General features: G+C 39.4%; 1 protein-coding gene, 1 long non-coding RNA gene and 1 other non-coding gene across 4 annotated transcripts in view; all 3 read left to right on the top strand.

Annotated features, from left to right (window-relative positions):
- The window catches only part of LOC141582279 (uncharacterized), a 267,838-nt gene that overhangs the window by 110,330 nt on the left and 136,851 nt on the right, over positions 1 to 20,657 (top strand). The window lies entirely within an intron of this gene.
- Positions 1 to 20,657, top strand: part of LOC141582299 (uncharacterized) — a 91,539-nt gene that overhangs the window by 24,636 nt on the left and 46,246 nt on the right. The window lies entirely within an intron of this gene.
- On the top strand, positions 5,614 to 5,720 carry LOC141582347 (U6 spliceosomal RNA). Its single transcript, XR_012515214.1, has one exon. It is a non-coding gene; the product is annotated as a U6 spliceosomal RNA (small nuclear RNA).

Raw genomic sequence — 20,657 nt, forward strand, 5'->3', positions numbered from 1 at the left:
AAACGTAGATTACGTCTTTTCACAGAATTCCATATTTCTCGGAGGCTTTGTTCATTTCTTTTCACCCTATTCTTGCCTTCTCATTTTATTTCATTGCATTGATCTTCAATCTCTTATATTCTTTCTTCTGCTTGGTCCATTCAGCTATTAAGACTTGATGCTTCATGAAGTTGTTGTGCTGTTTTTCAGCTCCATCAAGTCATTTCTATTCTTCTCTAAGCTGTTTATTCTAGTCAGCATCTCATCTAACCTTTCATCTAAGTTCTTAATTTTTTTGCATTGGGTCAGCACATGTTCTTTTAGCTCTGAGAAGTTTGTTTTTACCCACTTTCTGAAACCTGTTCCTGTCAGTTCATCAGATTCATTCTCCACCTATCTTTGATCCCTAGCTGGTGAGGAGTTATAATCCCTTGGAGGAGGAGAGGCCTTCTGGTTTTTAGTGTTTTCTTCTTTTTTATGCTGGTTTCTTCCCATCTTAGTGGCTTTATCTACCTGTGGTCTTTGTAGTTGGTGACTTTCAGGTGGGGTCTCTAAGTGGACATCCTTTTTGTTGATGTTGAAGCTATTTATTTATGCTTCTTAGTTTTCCTTCTAACAGTCAGGCCCCTCTGCTGCAGAACCACTGGGGATCCACTCCGGATCTCACTCACCTCGGGATCGCCTGCAGGGGCTGCAGAACAGCCAGGGTTGCTGCTGGTTTCTCCCTCTACTGTCCTCATCCCAGAAGGGTACCCACCAGATGTTGGCCTGAGCTTTCCTTTATGAGGTGTCTTTTTGGGTATATGGGGCTCAGAGAGTTGCTTGAGGAGACAGTCTGTCCCTTATAAGAGCTCACGTGCTGTGCTGGGAGTTCTGTTGTTTTTTGCAGAGGTGCTGGGCTGATACATTTAAGTCTACTGCAGCTGAACTCATAACCTCCTGTTTTCCCAGGTGCTCTGTCCTAGAAAGGTCAGCTTTATTTATAAGTTCCTGTCGTGCTGCTGCATTTTTTCATAGATGCCCTGTCCAGCGCAGAGTAGTCTAGTCACAGTCTGTTAGCAGAGGTAATGCTGAGCTGCCACAGGCTCTGCCCATCTACTGCATGAACTGCATTGGTAGTGGCAGACTGCCTTAGTAGTGGGGGACGCCCTTCCCCCCACTGAGCTGGACCATCCCGGGTCAAGCTGCACTTATGGTGAAACTCCTAATACAGAGTGTTTCAGATTTCTTGTCTTGTGGGGGTGGTACCCATCAAGCCAGATCGTCTAGTTTCCTGTCTCAGCCCCCTCCCTTTCAGTTGAATCGGTGGCAACCTCGACCTCCTGGTTCACGTGTTTCTCCTACCTAAACCTTTTGAGTAGCTGGGATTACAGGTGCACAGCACTATACTTGGCTAATTTTTAAATTTTTAGTAGAGATGAGGTTTCCCTATGTTGGCCACACTTGTCTTGAACTTCTTTCCTCGTAATCCACCAGCTTCAGGAGCTGGGATTATAGGTGTGAGCCACTGCACACGGCCACATGTAGAAGTTTAGTGCTACATACAACACTGAACATTACACTGTGCTGGGATTACATGTGTGAGCCACAGTACCCAGCCACATAGATTTTCCTATTTCTCTAAGAATCCTGATCATAAATGAGTTCAGAGTTGTATGTAGAAGTGCAATGCTTAGATGCAGATGTGTAAATATAGAAGGATACAATACTTAGATTTAACAGTTATGAATAAATGTAATTCTTATAACTGACTATAACAGTATTAGAAAAGTCATATATTGATAAAGCTTTCTTCAGAAAAAGAGACTTAAAAACTTTGAGGAATTGCTTCTTTCCAAATGTATGCATACCTAAGGTTCTTACAATGGTGTGGTTTATAGAATAGATATTAGAGTGTAAATCCAATTTTTAAAACGTAGTCAAACGTATTAATCTTATATTTTATGCCTATGGCTATTTTGTAATTCAGAGAAAGGCTTTTCCAACTCCGAAATTCTTTAAAATCCTCTAGTGATTTATTTTTCATGGTATTTAAATCAATATTGAAACTTTCTTGAATTTACACTGGTTTCAAGTTTTGTCCAACTTTTTTTTCAGTTACATATTAACCATGGGAATTCTTTCATTATACAAATAAACATGTTATGGTTTAAATTCAGAGGAAATTATGATATGTTATTCTATTGTATGCTAACTAAAGTGTTCTTTTGTTGACTTAGAGTTCTCTTAGCCATAAGAAAAAAAAAGATCTCTTGCATGAAATTAGCATGTTGTGGGGGAAAATTGCCATGCGTAGACTGGAACTAGACACAATAAAACAGGAGAACCCACTAAGGGCAAAGAAATTTTTGGAGGACATTGAAAGTGTGAAAGGAAAAAATGCTAATATTCTAAAACCTATAAAATTGGATAAAGAAGAATGAACAAAGATGGTATTTTAAGGACAGTGGACAGCTTAGCATTTTGACAACGAAGAATAAAATGGTCAGTTCTGAATTGGAGAATGTAAGACACAACTAGGAAACACTGGAAATGGAAATTCAATCATGTCATTTTAGACTGGCTACTGGTCTACATGAATGTGACCAAAGCCAGATAGCAGAAAAAGACTTCTTTTCAGAGAACAAAACCTGAACAGGTTTATTTACAGGAGACAATGAATTCTCATACATCTAAACTGAAAGAGAACAGCAAGATTCTTTCTGAACAACTGTAATGCTTATTGTAAAAATTAACAGCCTAAAATTTCAGCTCCATCACACAAGATAAACTGTGAGAGAAAAGACAGGGCAGGCTGTCATCTTTCCTGTTGGAGGAACTTAATTATTCCAGCTAAGGGCATTGGAGAGTACAAACCCACCAGGGGCAGAAGAGTTCCCACAGCACAGCACAGCTGCTTTACCAAATCATGGCCAGACTGCTTCTGAAAGCAGGCTCCTGATCCTGTTCCTTCTTACTGAACAGGACGTCCCACCTGGGGCTTACTGCTACCCTCACAGGTGTTCTCTGGTCAATGGAGATTTGAAACATTCCTTAGACAGAGCTCCCACAGAGAGGGGCGGGCCACCAACTTTGCTGTTTGGATGACTAGGTTCTGGCCTGAGGGCCTTGTAGAACCCAAGCTGACCAGGGGTGTAAGTGGTAGCTCAGCACAGCAGAGCCACCTCGCAAAAACATGGCCAGACCCTTGTTTAAGTCAGTCCCCAAACACATTTCTAATCACTGGGTAAAGCCATTCAACAGGGTTTCTGGCTGCCTTCACTGCTGTTCTCTGGCTGACAGATGATTCAGGCCTCCCTGAGTCAGAGCTTCCAAGGGGAAGACCAGACTGTCATCTTTGCTGTTTAGGCGACTCAGCCATTTCAACCTTGGGACTTCAGAGTGTCTGAGGCAACCAGGGGCTGAAGTGAACCCCCAGCACAGCACAGCTGCTCTACAGAAACATGGCCAGACTTTTTTTAAAGCAAGTCTCTGTTCTTGTTCCTCCTGACTAGACAAGACTTCTGAACTTGTCTCCAGCCACCTCCCATAGTTGTGTCCAGATTGGCAACAGGATTGTACCTCAGTGGTACAGAGGTCCCAGAGGAAGAGGCAGGCTATTATCTCTGCCTTTTTGCAGGCTTCGCTAGTGATACCTTGAGGCACTGGAAGATATGAGGCAATTAGGGACTGGAGTGGACCCCCAGTATACCACAGCAGCCTTATGGGAAAGTGGCTGAACCGTTACGTGGGTGCTGGTTTCCATATCTCCTCGATGAGCAGGTCCTCCCAGCTTGGATCTTTATCCAGGCCCCACTGAAGCCATCAAGCCAGTAGCAACTTGGCAATTCCTTGGACAGAGCTTCACAGATCGACTGGAATCCTCTCTGCCACTGCCTCTGCAGTGGATCTGCCCTTGTTACCTTCAGAATATCAAGAAAGCAAAAACCATAAGTGCCATATTGATAACTCTAACAAGCTGCAGTTGACCCAAGGAACAAGGCAGTCCATCTCTTGTGGATACCACATACCCCCCATGGCTTATCACGAGACAGGGAACCCTGGCTTGGGCCCACAGCACAGACCCTCCATCCTGGGCTAATTACACTAAGCGATGGCTAACTCACATCTCTCTGGGGTAGAGCCCCCAGGAGACAAGCAATGTGATGGAGCAGGAAGCCAGCTGATGTGAAGCTCAGAGGGCAGGCACAGCTATCTCTCTAGGCTCTACTTGGTCTTATGAGACACTTTATCCTAGCACTTTAGGAGTGTGGAGGTCAGATCAGCCACATCTCATGTGAAGATTGCCCAGCAGAGATAAGGTGTGCGAGTTTCCCTCTTAATAAAAGGAGACTTGCTTAAAAACGAAGTCTGGCCACGTTTTTGTAGAGCAGCTGTGCTGTGCTGGGGCCTCACTTTTCAGAGAGTTCTCTGAGACCTGATCTCTGCTGGGCATTCTAGCACATGAGATGAAGCTGGTCTGACCTCAGCACTCCTTAGTCTGCTTGCCTCTCCCAGGGCCCCAGCCTGGCCACACCTGCCTACAGGGCACTCTCAGCTGCCCACACCTTTGTTTCTGTGCCAGTGGACCATGCCTGAGCAGTGAAGAGATGCAGCAACGTGGACCCTTCAGGCATGCACCAACCTCTACATTGCCTCTCCATACTACAGCTCTTTATACACAAACTTCCTACATCGCTTTGCTGCTGTGTGTTTACATGAGTGGATTTTGCTGTACTTGCCCTACCAGCACATGGGACTGTAGCACACACTTCAACCCACCTGAACTCCCATTGAAGAGATAGCGATGGTAGGCACAGAACCAATAGAACCAACTCTGCCAACAACTTGCCCTTGTGCTAATGTTGTGCACAAAAAAGAGACCCTAATATGCGTTGAGTGACTGCTGCTGCTTAGGGGGTCACAGAGAAGGCACCCAAACCTGCACAGGCCAGCACCCCAGCCTGCACCTCCAGTGCAACAGTACACAGAGCAGGGGTCCCCTGGCTCCCACAAAGTGGTCTTGCCTCCACCACTTCCACCATTGGGTGAATGCCAACAGGGAGGCAGGCACTTCTGCATCTGCTAGCACTCTGCCACAGCTGCCACACTTTGCAGCCTTCAGTGCAGTAGAATCCAAACTTTGAGGAGCCAGAGAACAAAGTTGAAACCCAATATAAATTTCCCAGAGTTAAAGAACACAGTCTAGGAATTGGGAGATGAATATTGGCCCCCTAAAATCCTCCAAAACCAAAGCCAGCTGACTGCATCTGCCTTACACCACAATCAAACCAAAAAGATCATCAAATATCATAAAAGAAAAATATCCTGTGCAAAGGTCAGCAACCTCTAAGGTTGAAGGTGAATAAGATCATAGAGATGAGGAAGAATCAGTGCAAGAACACTGAAACTCAAAAAGTCAGCATGCCTTCTTTCCTCCAGATGATTACATCAACTGTTCAGCCTGTTCAAGTTTTCAGAACTGATCAGAGGCTGACATGTCTTTAATGATACAAGTAGAATTCAGAATGTGGGCAGAAACAAAGTTCACTGAGTGAAAGAAGTATGTCATCATCCAATGCAAGGAAGCCAAAAGTCATTGTGAAACATCGCAGGAGCTAACAGGCAATAGAGCTGGTATAAAGAACCTTACCAGTGCTTGCTATGGCAGCACATATATTAAAATGGGAATGATACAGGCAAGATTAGCATGGCTCCTGCTTAAGGATGACATGCAAATTCATGAAGCATTTCATATTTTTAGGAAGAATCAATATTGTGAAAATGGCCATACTGCCCAAAGTAATTTATATATTCACTGCTGTCCCCATCAAGCTACCAATGAACTTATTCACAGAACTGGAAAAACCCACCTTAAACTTCATATGGAAGCAAAAGAGACTCTGCATAGCCAAGACAATGCTAAGCAAAAAGAACAAAGCAAGAGGAATCATGCTACCTGATTTCAAACTATGCTACAAGGCTACAGTAATCAAAACAGCATGGTACTGGTACCAAAACAGAGACATAGACCAATGGAACAGAACAGAGGTCCTGGTGGCAATGCCACACATCTACAACCATCTCATCTTTGACAAACCTGACAAACACAAGCAATGGGGAAAGGATTTCCTGTTAAATAATTGGCGTTGGGAAAACTGGCTACCAGTGTGAAGAAAGCAGAGACTGGACCTCTTCCTGACACCTTACAGTAGAATTACCTCCAGATGGATTAAAGACCTAGACATAAGACCTAATGCCATAAAAAATCTAGAGAAAAAACCCAGGCAAAGCCATTCAGGACATACGTATAGGCAAGTACTTCATGACTAAAACACCGAAAGTATTGGCAACAAAAACGAAAATAGACAAATGGGACCTTATTAAACTCCAGAGCTTCTGTACAGCAAAAGAAACAATCATTAGAGTGAACCGCCAACCAACAGGATGGGAAACAATTTTTGCAATCTACTCATCTGACCAATGGCTGATATCCAGAATCTACAAAGAAGTAAAACAGATTTGCAAGAAAAAAAGCAAGCAAACCCATTCAAATTAGGGAAATGATATGAACAGACACTTTTGAAAAGAAGATATATATGAGGCCAAGAAACATATGAAAAAATACTCATCATCGCTGGTTATTAGAGAAATCAAAACCACATTGAGATATCACCTCGTGCCAGTTAGAATGGTGACCATTAAAAAATCTGGAGACAACAGATACCAGAGAGCATGTGGAGAAATAGGAACACTTTTACACTGTTGCTAGGAGTGTAAACTAGTTGAACCATTGTGGAAGGCAGTGTAACACTTGCTCAAGGGCCTGGACATAGTAATTCCATTTGACCCAGCAATCCCATTACTGCGTATATACCCAAAGGATTATAAATCATTCTATTATAAAGACACATGCACACGTATGTTCACAGTGGCACTGTTTACAATGGCAAAGACCTGAAAACAACCCAAATGTCCAGCGACAATAGACTGGAAAAGGAAAATGTGACATACATACACCATGGAATACTATGCAGCCACAAAAAACGATGAGTTTGTGTCTTTTGTAGGGACATGGATGAATCTGGAAACCATCATCCTTAGCAAACTGACAGAAGAACAGAAAATCAAACACTGCATGTTCTCACTCATAGGCGGGTGATGAATAATGAGAATATATGGACACAGGGAGGGGAGCATCACACACTGGGGTCTTTTTGGGGGTGGCCAACAGGGGGACACCAAGGGGTGGGGAGGTCAGGGAAGGATTACATGAAGAGAAATGCCAGATGTAGGTGACGGGATGGAGGCAGGATACCACATTGCCGTGAGTGTACCTATGCAACAATTCTGCATGATCTGCATATACCTATAACCTGAAGTACAATTTTTTAAAAAAGAATAAACTGATGTGATAGAGCTGAAAAGCACACTACATGAATTTTTATAATGCAGCCACATGGTAATTGTGTGTGATTGCATTATAAAAATTCTTGTAATGTGTGTGGGCACCCAAGGGTGCCCTGTAAGCAGGTGTAGCCAGGCTGGGGTCCTGGGAGAGGCAAGCAGACTAAGGAGTGCTGAGGTCAGACCAGCACCATCTCATGTGCAAGACCACCTAGTAGAATAGACCAAGCAAAGGTAAGAGTCTCAAAGCTTGAAAACTGGCTTTCTGAAAGAAAAGAGGCAAGAATGTGGGAAAAGAATGAAAAGAAATGAACAAAATATTTGAGAAATAAAGGATTATGTAAAAAGGCAAAATGTATGCCTTATTAATGTACCTGAAAGAGATGACAAAAATGTAACCAAATTGGAAAACATATTTCAGAATATCATTCATGAGAATTTCCCAAACCTAGCACGACAGAACAACATTCAAATTCAGGAAATCCAGAGAACCTCAGATATGCCACGGGAAGAACACCCCTAAGACACATAATCATCAGGTTCTCCGAGGTCAAAATGAAATAAAAGTTGTCAAAGGCAGCTAGGGAGAAAGACAAGGTCACCTACAAAAGGAATCCCTTCAGACTAACAGTGGACTGCTCAGCTGAAACCCTACAAGCCAGAAGAGATATTCAACTTTTAAAGAAAAAAATTCAACCCAGAATTTCAAGGCCAGCAAAACTGTCATAAGTGAAGGAGAAATAAGATCATTTTCAGGCAAGCAAATGCTGAGGGAATTCATTATCCAATGATCTACCTTACAAGAGCTCCTAAAAGTAGAAATTAATATGGAAAGAAAAGATCATCACCAGCCACTACAAAAATGCACTGAATTACACAGATCAGTGATGCTAAAAAACCAACCACATACACAAGTCTGTGAAATTATCAATTAGGAGCGTGATGTCAGGATCTAATCCATATATATCAGTGCTAACCAATTGGGCTAAATGCTCCAACTGAAAGACATAGGGCAGCAAGATGAATAAAGAGCCAAGACTCATTTGAGTATGCTGTCTTTAAGAGACCAATCTCACATGAACTCCTACACATAGGCTCAAAATGAATGGAGAAAAATCCTTCAAGCAAATGGGAAACAGAAAAAAGCAGGTGTTGCAATCCTAGTTTCTGACAAAACAGGCTAAACGAATAAAGATAAAAAGAGAAGGACATGGGCCTGGCACGGTGGCTCAAGCCTGTAATCCCAGCACTTCAGGAGGCCAAGGCGGATGGATCTTGAGGTCAAGAAGTCAAGACAATCCTGGCCAACATAGTGAAACTCCGTCCCTACTAAAAATAACAAAACAAACAAACAAAAAAATTAGCTGGGCGTGGAGGCATGCGCCTGTAGTCCCAGCTACCTGGGATGCTCAGGCCATAGAATTGCTTAAACCCAGGAGGCAGAGGTTGTAGTGAGCTGAGATCTCGCAACTGCACTCCAGTCTGAGGCCTAGCAACATAGAGAGACTCGGCCTCAAAAGAGAGAGAGAGAGAGAGAGAGAGAGAGAGAGAGAGAGAGAGAGAGAGAGAGACAGAGAGAGAGAGAACATTACAAATGTGGCCCTGACCTTTGATAAATGTTATTATTGCTTGATACCAACCTGGGATATCCTTATTGTTCAAACCAATATGATAGATAATTTGCTGAGGTTTGGGAGCTTCTGCCCCCTGGAGAGTCCCAGATCTCCCAAAATTTGGTTCAGAGCTAAGGTTGATTTTGCTTTACAGCTCCTTTTGTGAAGTTTTTCTCATTTCCGGTGAGGAAGACAGGTTTTCTGCTTCCATGATGGTGGAGAGCAGGCACTTCCTTTCTTGAGTCTCAGCTTGCTTCTGACAGGAAAGGTGAGTGTGATTTTTTTCCTACTTCTAAGATGGTAGAGAACAGTCATCAGCCTGAGCCTTATTTCCAGGTAAGTGGCTAAATTAGAGATTTGTCTTAAAATTTTTCCTTAATGACTAAAAGTTAAGATTACCAACCACTTGGTTTTAATTTCTCCTTAATATTACAGCACTCAGTAATCATATTTATTGTGCATTTTTAATTTTGCTTAACTTTTTTTATTTATGTTTTAGATTTTGTTGTTATTTCACTTTTCTTCCATCAAGTATGACCATATCTTTATGACTTGGTCAAATCCAAGGGAATATTCCAAATTTTGGGAAGCAAGTCATCTGAATTGGCTAAAACTTTGTAGCTGCCACGTATGTATTTTCTAGTGAGCAGAAATTCCTTTTTTTTTTTTTTTTTAGCCTAAGAGTTTCTGTCTACATTAGGCCATCTTTTGTCAGCCAAGGTTGCCAGCCAAGGCCAGACTGAAGGAGCAGTGGTGACCTTTCAATCCTAACATTCTGCCCTGTTCCCTACAGCAACCTGAGTTTGGTTCCTAAATCTAGTTCTTTCTGGTTTGATGTTTGTTACTTTGAAAATATCAGCAGTTTGTCCCAGCTATGATGTGGTAGTAAGAGATTCAAAAGGATTTTCTTTAAGAGCTTTATAATTAAAAGTAGATTTCTTATTCTTCTTATTATTATGCTTTAAATTCTGTGGTACATGTGCAGAACATGCATGTTTGTTACATAGGTATACACATACCGTGGGGGCTTGTTGCACCCATCAACCCATGATCTACCTTAGGTATTTCTCCTAATGCTATTTCTCCCTTAGGCCCAACCCCGACAGGCTCCGGAGTGTGATGTTCCCCTCCTGTGTCCATGTACTCTCATTGTTCAACTCCCACTTATGAGTGAGAATATGTGATGTTTGGTTTTCTGTTCTTGTGTCAGTTTGCCGAGAATGATGGTTTCTAGCTTCATCCATGTCCCTGAGAAGGACATGAACTCATTCTTTTTCATGGCTGTTGGTGTATATGTGTGACACTTTCTTTATCCAGTTTATTATTGATGGGCATTTGGGTTGGTTCCAAGTTTTTGCTCTTGTGAACAATGCTGCAGTGAAACTATGTGTGCATATGTCTTTGTTGTAGAATGATTTATAATCCTTTGAGCATATACCCAGTAGTGGGATTGCTGGGTCCAATGGCATTTCTATTTCTAGATCGTTGAGGAATCACCACACTGTCTTCCACAATGGTTGAACTAATTTACACTCCCACCAACAGTGGAAAAGATTTCCCATATCTCTACATCCTCTCCAGCATCTGTTGTTTTCTGACTTTTCCAATAATTATTTTTCTGAAATGACAAGTGATGATGAGCTTTTCATTATGTGTTTGTTGGCTTCATAAATGTCTTCTTTAGAGGAGTGTCTGTTTATATTCTTTACCTACCTTTTGATGGAGTTGGTTTTATTCTGGTAAACTTAAGTTCTTTATAGATTCTGCATATTAGCCCTTTGTCAGATGGATTGATTGCAAACATTTTCTCCCATTCCGTGGGTTACCCATTCACTCTGATGATAGATGTGTTTTGTTTCATTTTAGTTTTCTGTGCAGAAGCTTTTTAGTTTAATTAGATCTCATTTGTCAATTTTGACATTTGTTGCCATTGCTTTTAGTGTTTTAGTCATAAAGTCTTTGCACATGCCTATGTTCTGTATGGTATTGCCTAGGGTTTTTTTCTAGGGTTTTTATAATTTTAGGTCTTCTGTTTTAGGCTTTAATCCATCTTGTGTTAATTTTTGTGTAAGGTGTAATTAAGGGGTCCAGTTTCAGTTTTCTGCAAATGGCTAGTCAGTTTTCCCAACACCATTTATTAAATAGGGAATCTATTCCCCATTGGTTTATTTTCGATTTATTTATTTATTTATTTATTTATTTATTTATTTATTTGGTCTTGTATGTCAAAGATCAGATGGTTGTAGATGTGTGGCATTATTTTTGAGGCCTCTATTCTGTTCCATTGGTCCATATATCTGTTTTGGTTCCAGTACCATGCTGTTTTGGTTACTGTAAGCTGATAATGTAGTTTGAAGTCTGGTAGTGTGATGTTTCCTGCGTTATTCTTTTTGCTTGGCTATGCAGGCTCTTTTTTCATCCCATATGAAATTAAAGGTAGTTTTAGCCAATTCTCTTAAGAAAGACAATGGTAGCTTGATGGGAATAACATTGAATCTGTAAATTAATTTGACTATGTGGCCATTTTTATAATATTGATTCTTTGTATCCATGAGCATGGATTTTAAAAATTTGTTTGTGACCTCTCTTATTTCTTTGAGCAATGGTTTCTAGTTCTCCTTTAAGAGGAACTTTAAGTATGGACCCAGGAAGGACAAGGCAGCTGTCTTGGTTCTCCATGAGTCCATGCTTAACTTTGAACTTATATCCATTTAAATATCAGTTGTTTCTCCAATTTAGGTTCATAGTAGTTGTTACTGATGGGTTGTCATAGGTAACTTGACTTAGATCATGGAGTTCATTCAAACTGTATATATAAACAATTTAGAATGACAGCTGATTAAGAATGACAGTCTGACAAAGTGTTTTCTTGGTATTGAATTAATTTTTCTTCTATTTGGGTAGGAGTTTTAAAAACAAATAAGTCTTTTCATTAAAATTCCAGGAAATCTTACACAGTCCTTAAGTATTTGGGATTATTTGAGAAATGATGTGATTCTGAAGTTTCCAGAAATCTGTATTCAAGAGCTCTTTTTCATTGACTTTCCATTATTTCAGGAACCTCCTAAAAGACACCATATTCTAGGACATTTTGTGCTTGTGAAGTTTTCAGAAACTGCATTAGTATTAAGCAGTTAAGTGTGAAAACGTTGTTAAATACTTATAGTTACATGACTGAAAAGAAAATTTGTACATTTCTGTGGTCTACAGTTTATCATGGAAACAATATAATTGATAGCATATCTTTTGACCTATTGGAATTTTAGGAATTTCATACAATTTTCAAACATATATCAATATTGATTACAATATAATCTGAAAAAGGTAAAATATTTCTTATTTTGACAGTGCTCCTTATGTAAAAATATGTCAAGTAATTCCATATATTTCTCTTTTCGATTTTTCAGTGCCCTCTTTTGCATTCCAAATTAAGAAGTCAAAAAGACTTAATTTTGAAGATAAAATTGGATTTGGGGAAGTGTATCAAATATATTAATATTGATATAAATATACTAAAGGCCTAAAACATTCGATATAAAATGGAATGCCAGGTCACAGTAAGTCATTCATTTAACCAAAATGGTAACTCAAAAAATGTTTAAAGGCAAAAGCCTTTACTCATTGATAGAAGACTCAGTTTTTCAAGCAATGTGCGTCTTTCCCTTCTTTTTCCTGTAATTTGTTTGAGGAGAGACAGAAATATTTTTTATTCTTTAATATTATGTTAAAATCATATTCAAGAAAGAAAGCCAAATTTCTCTCTTGCATTAGTGTACTGTTAATGTCAACTCAAATTTTTAATAAAACCTTAAAGATGAATTCATCCAGTCTTCATCAGTTTGACTATAAGTTGCAATTCTTATAAGCTTTTGATAACCTTTTACAAATTTGTATTAAACAAAATTAGTGCTCTAAGAAAACCCTGTTGTGTTTTTATTCCAATGTTCAATTTATGGAAAAACTGAACAATACTCCTTTAAATTTAGCCAGTGTGTTCACACGGTGTTTCTTTTACAAGATGACTAGTTCACAAACCTTCCACAACTTGCTCAAACCTTTAGCTTCATTCTATTTAAGTCAAAACAATTTTTAACCTTCTGAATGAAGCAAAAATTTACATTCTAATGCCTTATAATGTTTTACTGAAAGCACATTTCACTTTTTCCACAAAGCTTCCATGTAAAACTTTTTCATTAGTTTCAATTACATGTTACTATGTTAGCTCTTAGCAATTTTTTTTTTTTTTTTTTTTTTTTTTTTTTTTTTTTGGTGAAACACCTGGCAGGTAAGTGATTTTAATTTTGTACTAAGTATGAAGCCTAGGACACCAGACACAAGTGCATGTAATGTCTGACTTTTTAAAGCATAGCCAGGGAGCATGGCTAACTCCACATGTTCCCAGACCTTACCGAGAATCTAGTGACTCCAAAGCAGGTAAGTTGAACAAATTTTAAAAGTCAAAAAAAGCAGTTTATTACTTTAAAGCATTTTACAAACCTAATATCTGACCTGCCTAATTTAGAGCTAATGTCTTTATTTTACCAATAAACTTTAAAACTGTCTTTATTTCTCAAATATTTCTAAAGTCATGTGAAGTAAAAGGTATTAGAGTTTTAATTTTTCTGAAAAAAATAATTTATTTAAACATTCATTATTTTAAAGCCAATTAGAGAGCTTTTTTATTTATAAACATCACCCACGACACATAAAAATACACAGAATAGATCCAGTAGTTGTAAGATTTTTCATTTGCCAGTTTTTGGTTTTCTTTTCTCTCTTATTTTTTTTTTTTTTCACAATGAACTGATGATGTTCATATACATGGATTGTCATCAAATGTTTCAATTTAACAGGAGATTATAGAACACACTTTAACAGTATTCTAATTTGAAGAAAATATATATTTAGGCAAGGATTCATAGTATTTATCTTCTATGTCACTTTTAATTTTGCATTTGTGTACTGTAACATTTCTCTATATAATATTTTTAGTATGTTACTCATATTTGTAAAGATTACACATATCTCAGAGGTGAAGACTATAAATATTAAATGTATTCATTCTCCTATATTCTGAAGCACTTAAGTCAGAGGAACTAAATTATTCACTCTAATTTGACGACTCACTATCTTGTAACATATTATAATGCTTAGAAGAGCTCAGTAAAACAAAGCTCTAGTTACCTTGAAATTGTTTGTTTTTAAAACTTCATTAGGAAATAAATTCCAGTTCAAATTTTATTAATTATGCCCCTTGTTCTTCCATGTCTTTCCAACATAGGATTAGGAAGACTTTCTTTATAAGATTAGACTCAGGGAATTAGTACCCAATGTTGAAATTGGCTCTCAGGAAAGCTTCCAGAGAGGAAGGCTCCTAGTTGGAGACAGATAATCCTCATTTTTATTATTGTACACCGTTGCTTCCCTGAAAGTAAAGGAGAATCCTTGGGGATCATGATCTATTTCTCTTCACTTTTTCTGATTTCCCTTCCCATGGTCAGGATTTTTTTTTTTTTTTTTTTTTTTTTTTTGTAATTAAGTTCTGAAGTGCATGTGCAGATCTTGCAGGATTGATGCATAGGTAAACACATGTCATGGTGGTTTGCTGCCTGCATCCCCCCATCACCTACATGAGGCACTTCTCCCAATGTTCTTGTGCTGTGTTTTTCAGCTCCGTGAAGTCATTTATGTTCTTCTCTAAGCTGATTATTCTAGTTAGCATTTCATCTAACCTTTTTTCAAGGTTTTTAGCTTCTTTGCATTAGGTTAGAACATGTTCCTTTATCTCAGAGAAGTTTGTTATTACACATCTTCTGAAGCCTGCTTCTGTCAATTCATCAAATTCATTCTCCATCCGGTTTTGTTCCCTTGCTGGTTAGGAGTTGTGATCCCTTGGAGGAGGAGAGTCGTTCTGGTCTGCGGCGATTTCATTTTTTGTGTATTTTTTTCTTCCAATCTTTGTGGACTTTTCTAAGTTTGGTCTTTGAAGTTGGTGACTTTTGGATGGGATCTCTGAGTGGATATTCTTTCTGTTGATGTTGAAGCTATGTCTTTCTCTCTCTTTCTGTTTTTTTTTTTTTTTTTTTTTTTTTTTTTTTAGTTTTTCTTCCAACAGGCCTCTCTGCTATAGGACTACTTGAGGTCCACTGGAGACTATGTTTGCCTGGGAATCATCTGTGGGGCTGCAGAATAGCGAGGATTGCTGCCTGTTCCTTTCTCTGGTAGCTTCATCCCAGAAGGGTACCCACCAGATATCAGCCAGAGCTCTCCTCTATGAGGTATCCTTTTGGATATATTGGGGTCAGTGAGCCACTTGAGGAGTCAGTCTCTCCCTTATCTGAGCTCAAGTGTGCTGGGAGCTTCATTGCTCCGTTGAAAGCTGCTGGGCAGGGACGTTTAAGTCTGCTGTAGTATAAGTCACAGCTACCCCTTTCCCAGGTGCTCTGTCCCTGGAAGATAGGGTTTATTTATAAGTCTCTGATGTGCTGCTGCCTTTTTGTCAGAGGTGTCCTGCTCAGCAAGGAGGGAGCCTAGTCGCAATCTGCCTGTAGAGGCACTGCTGAGCTGCTGTGGGCTCAGTCCAGATGCTGTGTAAACTTTGCTTTTGTTTACACAGGTAAGGTTAGAACTGCCTTGGCATTGACGGATGCCCTTCCCCTCACCGAGCTCCATCATCGCGGGTTGAGCTCAAACTGTTCTGCTGACTGTAAAACTGTCATGCCAGTGTGCTTCAGTTGGCTGGTCTTTGTTGTGGGACACCTGCCACTCAAGGTCACTTGGCTCCCTGCCTTCAGCTCCCCTTTTGTTCTGGGGAGTGGGAGGCTCTGTCTTGCAGGCGTTCCAGGTGCCAGCCAAAATGGCCACTGAGATTTGTGCTGAAAACTCATGGCACTGGCTGAAGTGGCCTCTTAGATTCATACTGGTCAGCCACAGCGCTTGTTGGCCCAGCTAAAATCTCCTGGTGTGGGATATAAAGACCATGGGACAAGTGCAGTATCTGAACTGAAGTGCAGGAGTGGCTTTAGAAGTTCCCCAATGGCCTCTGTTGGGTAGGAGGGACATCCTCCAGCCAGTTGCACTTCCCAGGTGAGTCAGTGCTCCACCCTGCCTCACTTTGCCCCACTTAGGCTATGCTCACTGTTCAAGCAGTTCTATTGAGGTGAACCTGGTACTTCGATTGGAAATGCCGAGGTCACTTGCCTTCTGCATTGCGTTCACTGGGAACTGTGCTCCAGAGCAGTTCCTATTCTGCCATCTTGGCAGAAGTATGGAAGCTTCTAAAGAAGCTTTAAGTGCTAGTAAATATAGATTAAATGAATGAATGATAGATAAGCAAAAGAATTCGAGATAGAAGGTAGAAGGGAAAAGGAAGCAGAGCCAGAAGAAAATGGAGGAGACCAGTGTGGGGGGGAGGAGAAGAGAGAGAACTAATGGCTGTAATAATTTTATTTAAAAAACATTATCTACAATAATTAGTATCACCGAATAGAAATGTGTTATTTAAGGGGAACACTCAACCCATCAACAATGAAAAGCAGCTAGGACACTGAAATTGATATTCCATATCATCAACTAAGTCAAATATATTTTATTAATAATATTTGATTGATTGATAAGAGAAGTAGCTTTTCTGTTTAGATTTTGAGAGATAATAAAAACAAATGCCAGTGTTTGCTATCCTTTCAAGCCATGTCCTCATATGTTTTAATTTTAGTGGGATAAGGGAAAAATGACTGTGGATAGTGACATTCCTCATTACTGTGACAACAGTCTCTCAAAGTTCTCACAGCACAATAATATAGTTTTAAAGACTCATTTATCAAATACTTTCACCCGATATTGAGAAAATATTTAAGGAGAATGAAACCAACTGGTGACTCTATTCTCATCATTTTTTAAGAATTTTTTTAAATTTTACTTTAAGTGCATAGTGTATCTGGCATTTCTCCTCATGTTATCCTTCCGCACCCTCCACTCCCTCCCCACCGCCCACTGTCCCTCTCCTAACCCCCACAACTGCCCCCAGTGTGTGATGCTTTTCTCCCTGAGTTCACGTGTTCTCATTGTTCCACACCCACCTATGAGTGAGAACATGTGGTGTTTGGCTTTCTGTTCTTGTGTCAGTTTCCTGAGAATGATGGTTTCCAGATTCATCTAAGTTCCTATGAAGGACATGAACTCATCGTTTTTTATGGCTGCTTACTATTCCATGGTGTATATGTACCATATTTTCTTTGTCCAGTGCATCATTGATGGGGATTTGGGTTGGTTCCAGGTCTTTGCTATTGTAAACAGAACTGCAATGAACGTATGTGTGCATGTGTCTTTATAGTAGAACAATTTATAGTTCTTTAGGTATATACCCAATAATGGGATTGCTGGGTAAAATGGAATTTCTATTTCTAGATCCTTGAGAAATCGCCAGACTGCCTTCAACATTGGTTGAACTAATTTACACTCCCCCAACTGTGTAACAGTGTTCCTATTTGTCCACATTCTCTCCAGCGTCTGTTGTCTCTAGATTTTTTTGATGATCGCCATTCTAACTGGCATGAGATGATATCTCAATGTGGTTTTAGTTTGCATTTCTGAAATGACCACTGATGATGAGCATTTTTTCATATGTTTGTTGGCTTCATATATGTCTTCTTTTGAGAAGTGTCTATTCATATTCTTTTCCCACTTTTACATGCGGTTGTTTGTTTTTTTCTTGTTTATCTATTTTAGGTCCTTGTAGATTCTGGATATTAGCCCTTTGTCAGATGGGTAGATCACAAACATTTTTTCCCATTCTCTTGGTTGCTGATTTGCTCTAATGGTGATTTCTTTTGCTGTACAGAAGCTGTGGAGGTTAATTAGATCACATTTGTCTATCTTGGCTTTTATTGCTATTTGCTATTGCTTTTGGTGTTTTAGTTAGGAAGTCCATGCCTATGCCTATGTCCTGTATGGTTTTGCCTACATTTTCTTCTAGAGTTTTTATGGTGTTAAGTTTTATGTTTAAATCTTTGATCCATGTAGAGTTAACTTTAGTGTAAGGTGACAGGTAGGGGTCCAGTTTCTGCTTTCAGCATATTGCTAGCCAGTTTTCCCGACACCATTTATTAAACGTGGAGTCCTTTCCTCATTGGTTGTTTTGCCAGATTTGTCAAAGATCAGATGGTTGTAGATGTGTGGTGTTTCTTCTGGGGTCTCTGTTCTGTTCCATTGGTCTATGTCTCTGTTTTGGTACCAGTACCGTGCTGTTTTGATTACTATAGCCTTGTGTTATGGTTTGAAGTCTGGCAATGTGATGTCCCTGGCTTTGTTCTTTCTGCTTAGAATTGTCTTGGCTATGTGGGATCTCTTGTGATTCTATATGAAGTATAAAGTGCTTTTTTTTTCAGTTCTGTGAAGAAGTTCATTGGTAGCTTGATGGGGATAGCATGGAATCTATAATTACTTTGGGCAGTATGGCCATTTTCATGATACTGATTCTTCCTAACCCTGAGCATGGAATATTTCTCCATCTGTTTGTGTCCTCTGTTATTTTGTTGAGCAGTGGTTTGTAGTTCTCCTTGAAGAGGTCCTTTACATACTTAGTTGTATTCCTTGGTATTTTATTCTCTTTGTAGCAGTTGTGAATGGGAGTTTACTCTTAATTTGGCTCTCTGTTTGTCTGTTGGTTAATAGGAATGCCTGTGACTTCTACACAATTATTTTGTATCCTGAGACTTTGCTGAAGTTGCTTATCAGTTTCAGAAGATTTTGGGACTGAGACGATGGTCTTCTAAATATACAATCATGTCATCTGCAAATAGAGACACTATGACTTCCTTATTTCATAATCGATTACCCTGTATTTATTTTTCTTGGCTGATTACTCTGGCTAGAACATCCAATAATATGTTGAATAGGAGTGGTGAGAGAGGGCTTCCTTGTCCAGTGCCTGATTTCAAAGGAATTCTTCCAGCTTTTGCCCGTTCAGTATGATATTGAACTGAACAAGTTGTAGACTTGTCATACATAGCTTTTATCATTTTATGATAAATTCCGTCAGTACCTAGTTTATTGAGAGTTTTTAGCATGAAGGGCTGTTGAATTTTATCAAAGACCTTCTCTGCATCTATTGAGATAATCGTGATTTTTGACTTTGGTTCCTTTATGTGATGGACTACATTTATGGATTTGCATATGTTCAACCAGTCTTGCATTCCTAGGGTGAAGCCTACTTGGTCGTGACGGATAAGCTTCTAGATGTGCTGTTGCAGTCAGTTTGCCAGTATTTTATTGAAGATTTTTTCATCGATATTCATCATGGAGATTGGGCTGAAGTTTTCTTTTTTAGTTGAGTCTCTGCCCGGTTTTGGTATCAGGAAGATGTTGGTCTCACAAAATGAGTTAGGGAGGAGTCTCTCTCTTCGTATTGATTGATAGTTTCAGAAGGAATGAAACCAGCTTCTTTTTGTATTTCTGGTAGAATTCATCTGTGAACCCTCTGGACCTGGCCTTTTTTTGGTTGGTAGGCTATTGATTCCTGCCTCTACTTCAGCCCTTTTTATTGGTCTACTCAGGGTTTCAACTTCCTCCTGGTTTCGTCTTCGTAGAGTACAAGTGTCAAGGAATTTATTCATTTCGTCCAGATTTACTGGTTTATATGCATAGAGTTATTTGTAGTAATCTCTGATTGTAGTTTGTATTTCTGTGGAGTCGGTGATGATATCCCCTTTATCGTTTTCTATTGCATCTATTTCATTCTTCTCCCTTTTCTTTTTTATTAATCTGGCTAGGGCTCTGTCTATTTTGTTGATCTCTTCAAAAAATCTGCTCCTGGACTTATTGATTTTATGAAGGGCTTTTTGTGTCTCTGTCTCCTTCAGATCTGTTCTGATCTTAGTTAATTCTTGTCTTCTGCTAGCTTTTGAGATTTTTTTGACCTTTCTCCTCTAGATCTTTCAATTTTTACGATAGAGTGTCAATTTTCAATCTCTCCTTGCTTCTCTAGTTGGCATTTATTACTATAAATTGCCTTCTCGACACTGCTTTAAAAGTGTCCCGGCGATTCTGGCACGTTGTGTCTTTGTTCTCATTTGTTTCAAAGAACATCTATATTTCTACCTTCATTTCATTGTTTATCCAGTCAACATTCAGGAGCCAGTTGTTCTATTTTCATGAAGTTCTGCAGTTCTGAGTTAGTTTCTTAATTCTGAGTTCTAATTTGATTGCATATAATCTGAGAGATTGTTTTTTATGATTTCCTTTGTTTTGCAATTTGCTTAGGAGTGATTTATTTCAAATTATGTGGTCAGTTTTAGAGTAGGTGCTGTGTGGTGCTGATCAGAATGTATATTCTATGGATTTGGGTTGGATATTTCTGTAGATGTCTATTAGGTCTGCTTGGTCCAGATCTGAATTCAAGTCCTGGACCTCCTTCTTAATTTTCTGTCTCAATGATATGTCTAACAGTGACAATGGACTGTTAAAGTCTCCCACTATTATTATGTGGGAGTCTAAGTGTCTTTGTAGGTCATTAAGGACTTCCTTTATGTACCTCGGTGCTACCCTGGTGCTCCTGTATTGACTGCATAAATATTTGGGATCGTTAGCTCTTCTTGTTGCATTGATCCTTTTACCTTTATGTAATGCCCTTCTTTGTGTCTTTTGATCTTTGTTGTTTTAAAGTCCATTTTATCAGAGACT

Source organism: Saimiri boliviensis, chromosome 19, assembly GCF_048565385.1.
Source record: "Saimiri boliviensis isolate mSaiBol1 chromosome 19, mSaiBol1.pri, whole genome shotgun sequence".
NCBI classification, from domain to species: domain Eukaryota; kingdom Metazoa; phylum Chordata; class Mammalia; order Primates; family Cebidae; genus Saimiri; species Saimiri boliviensis.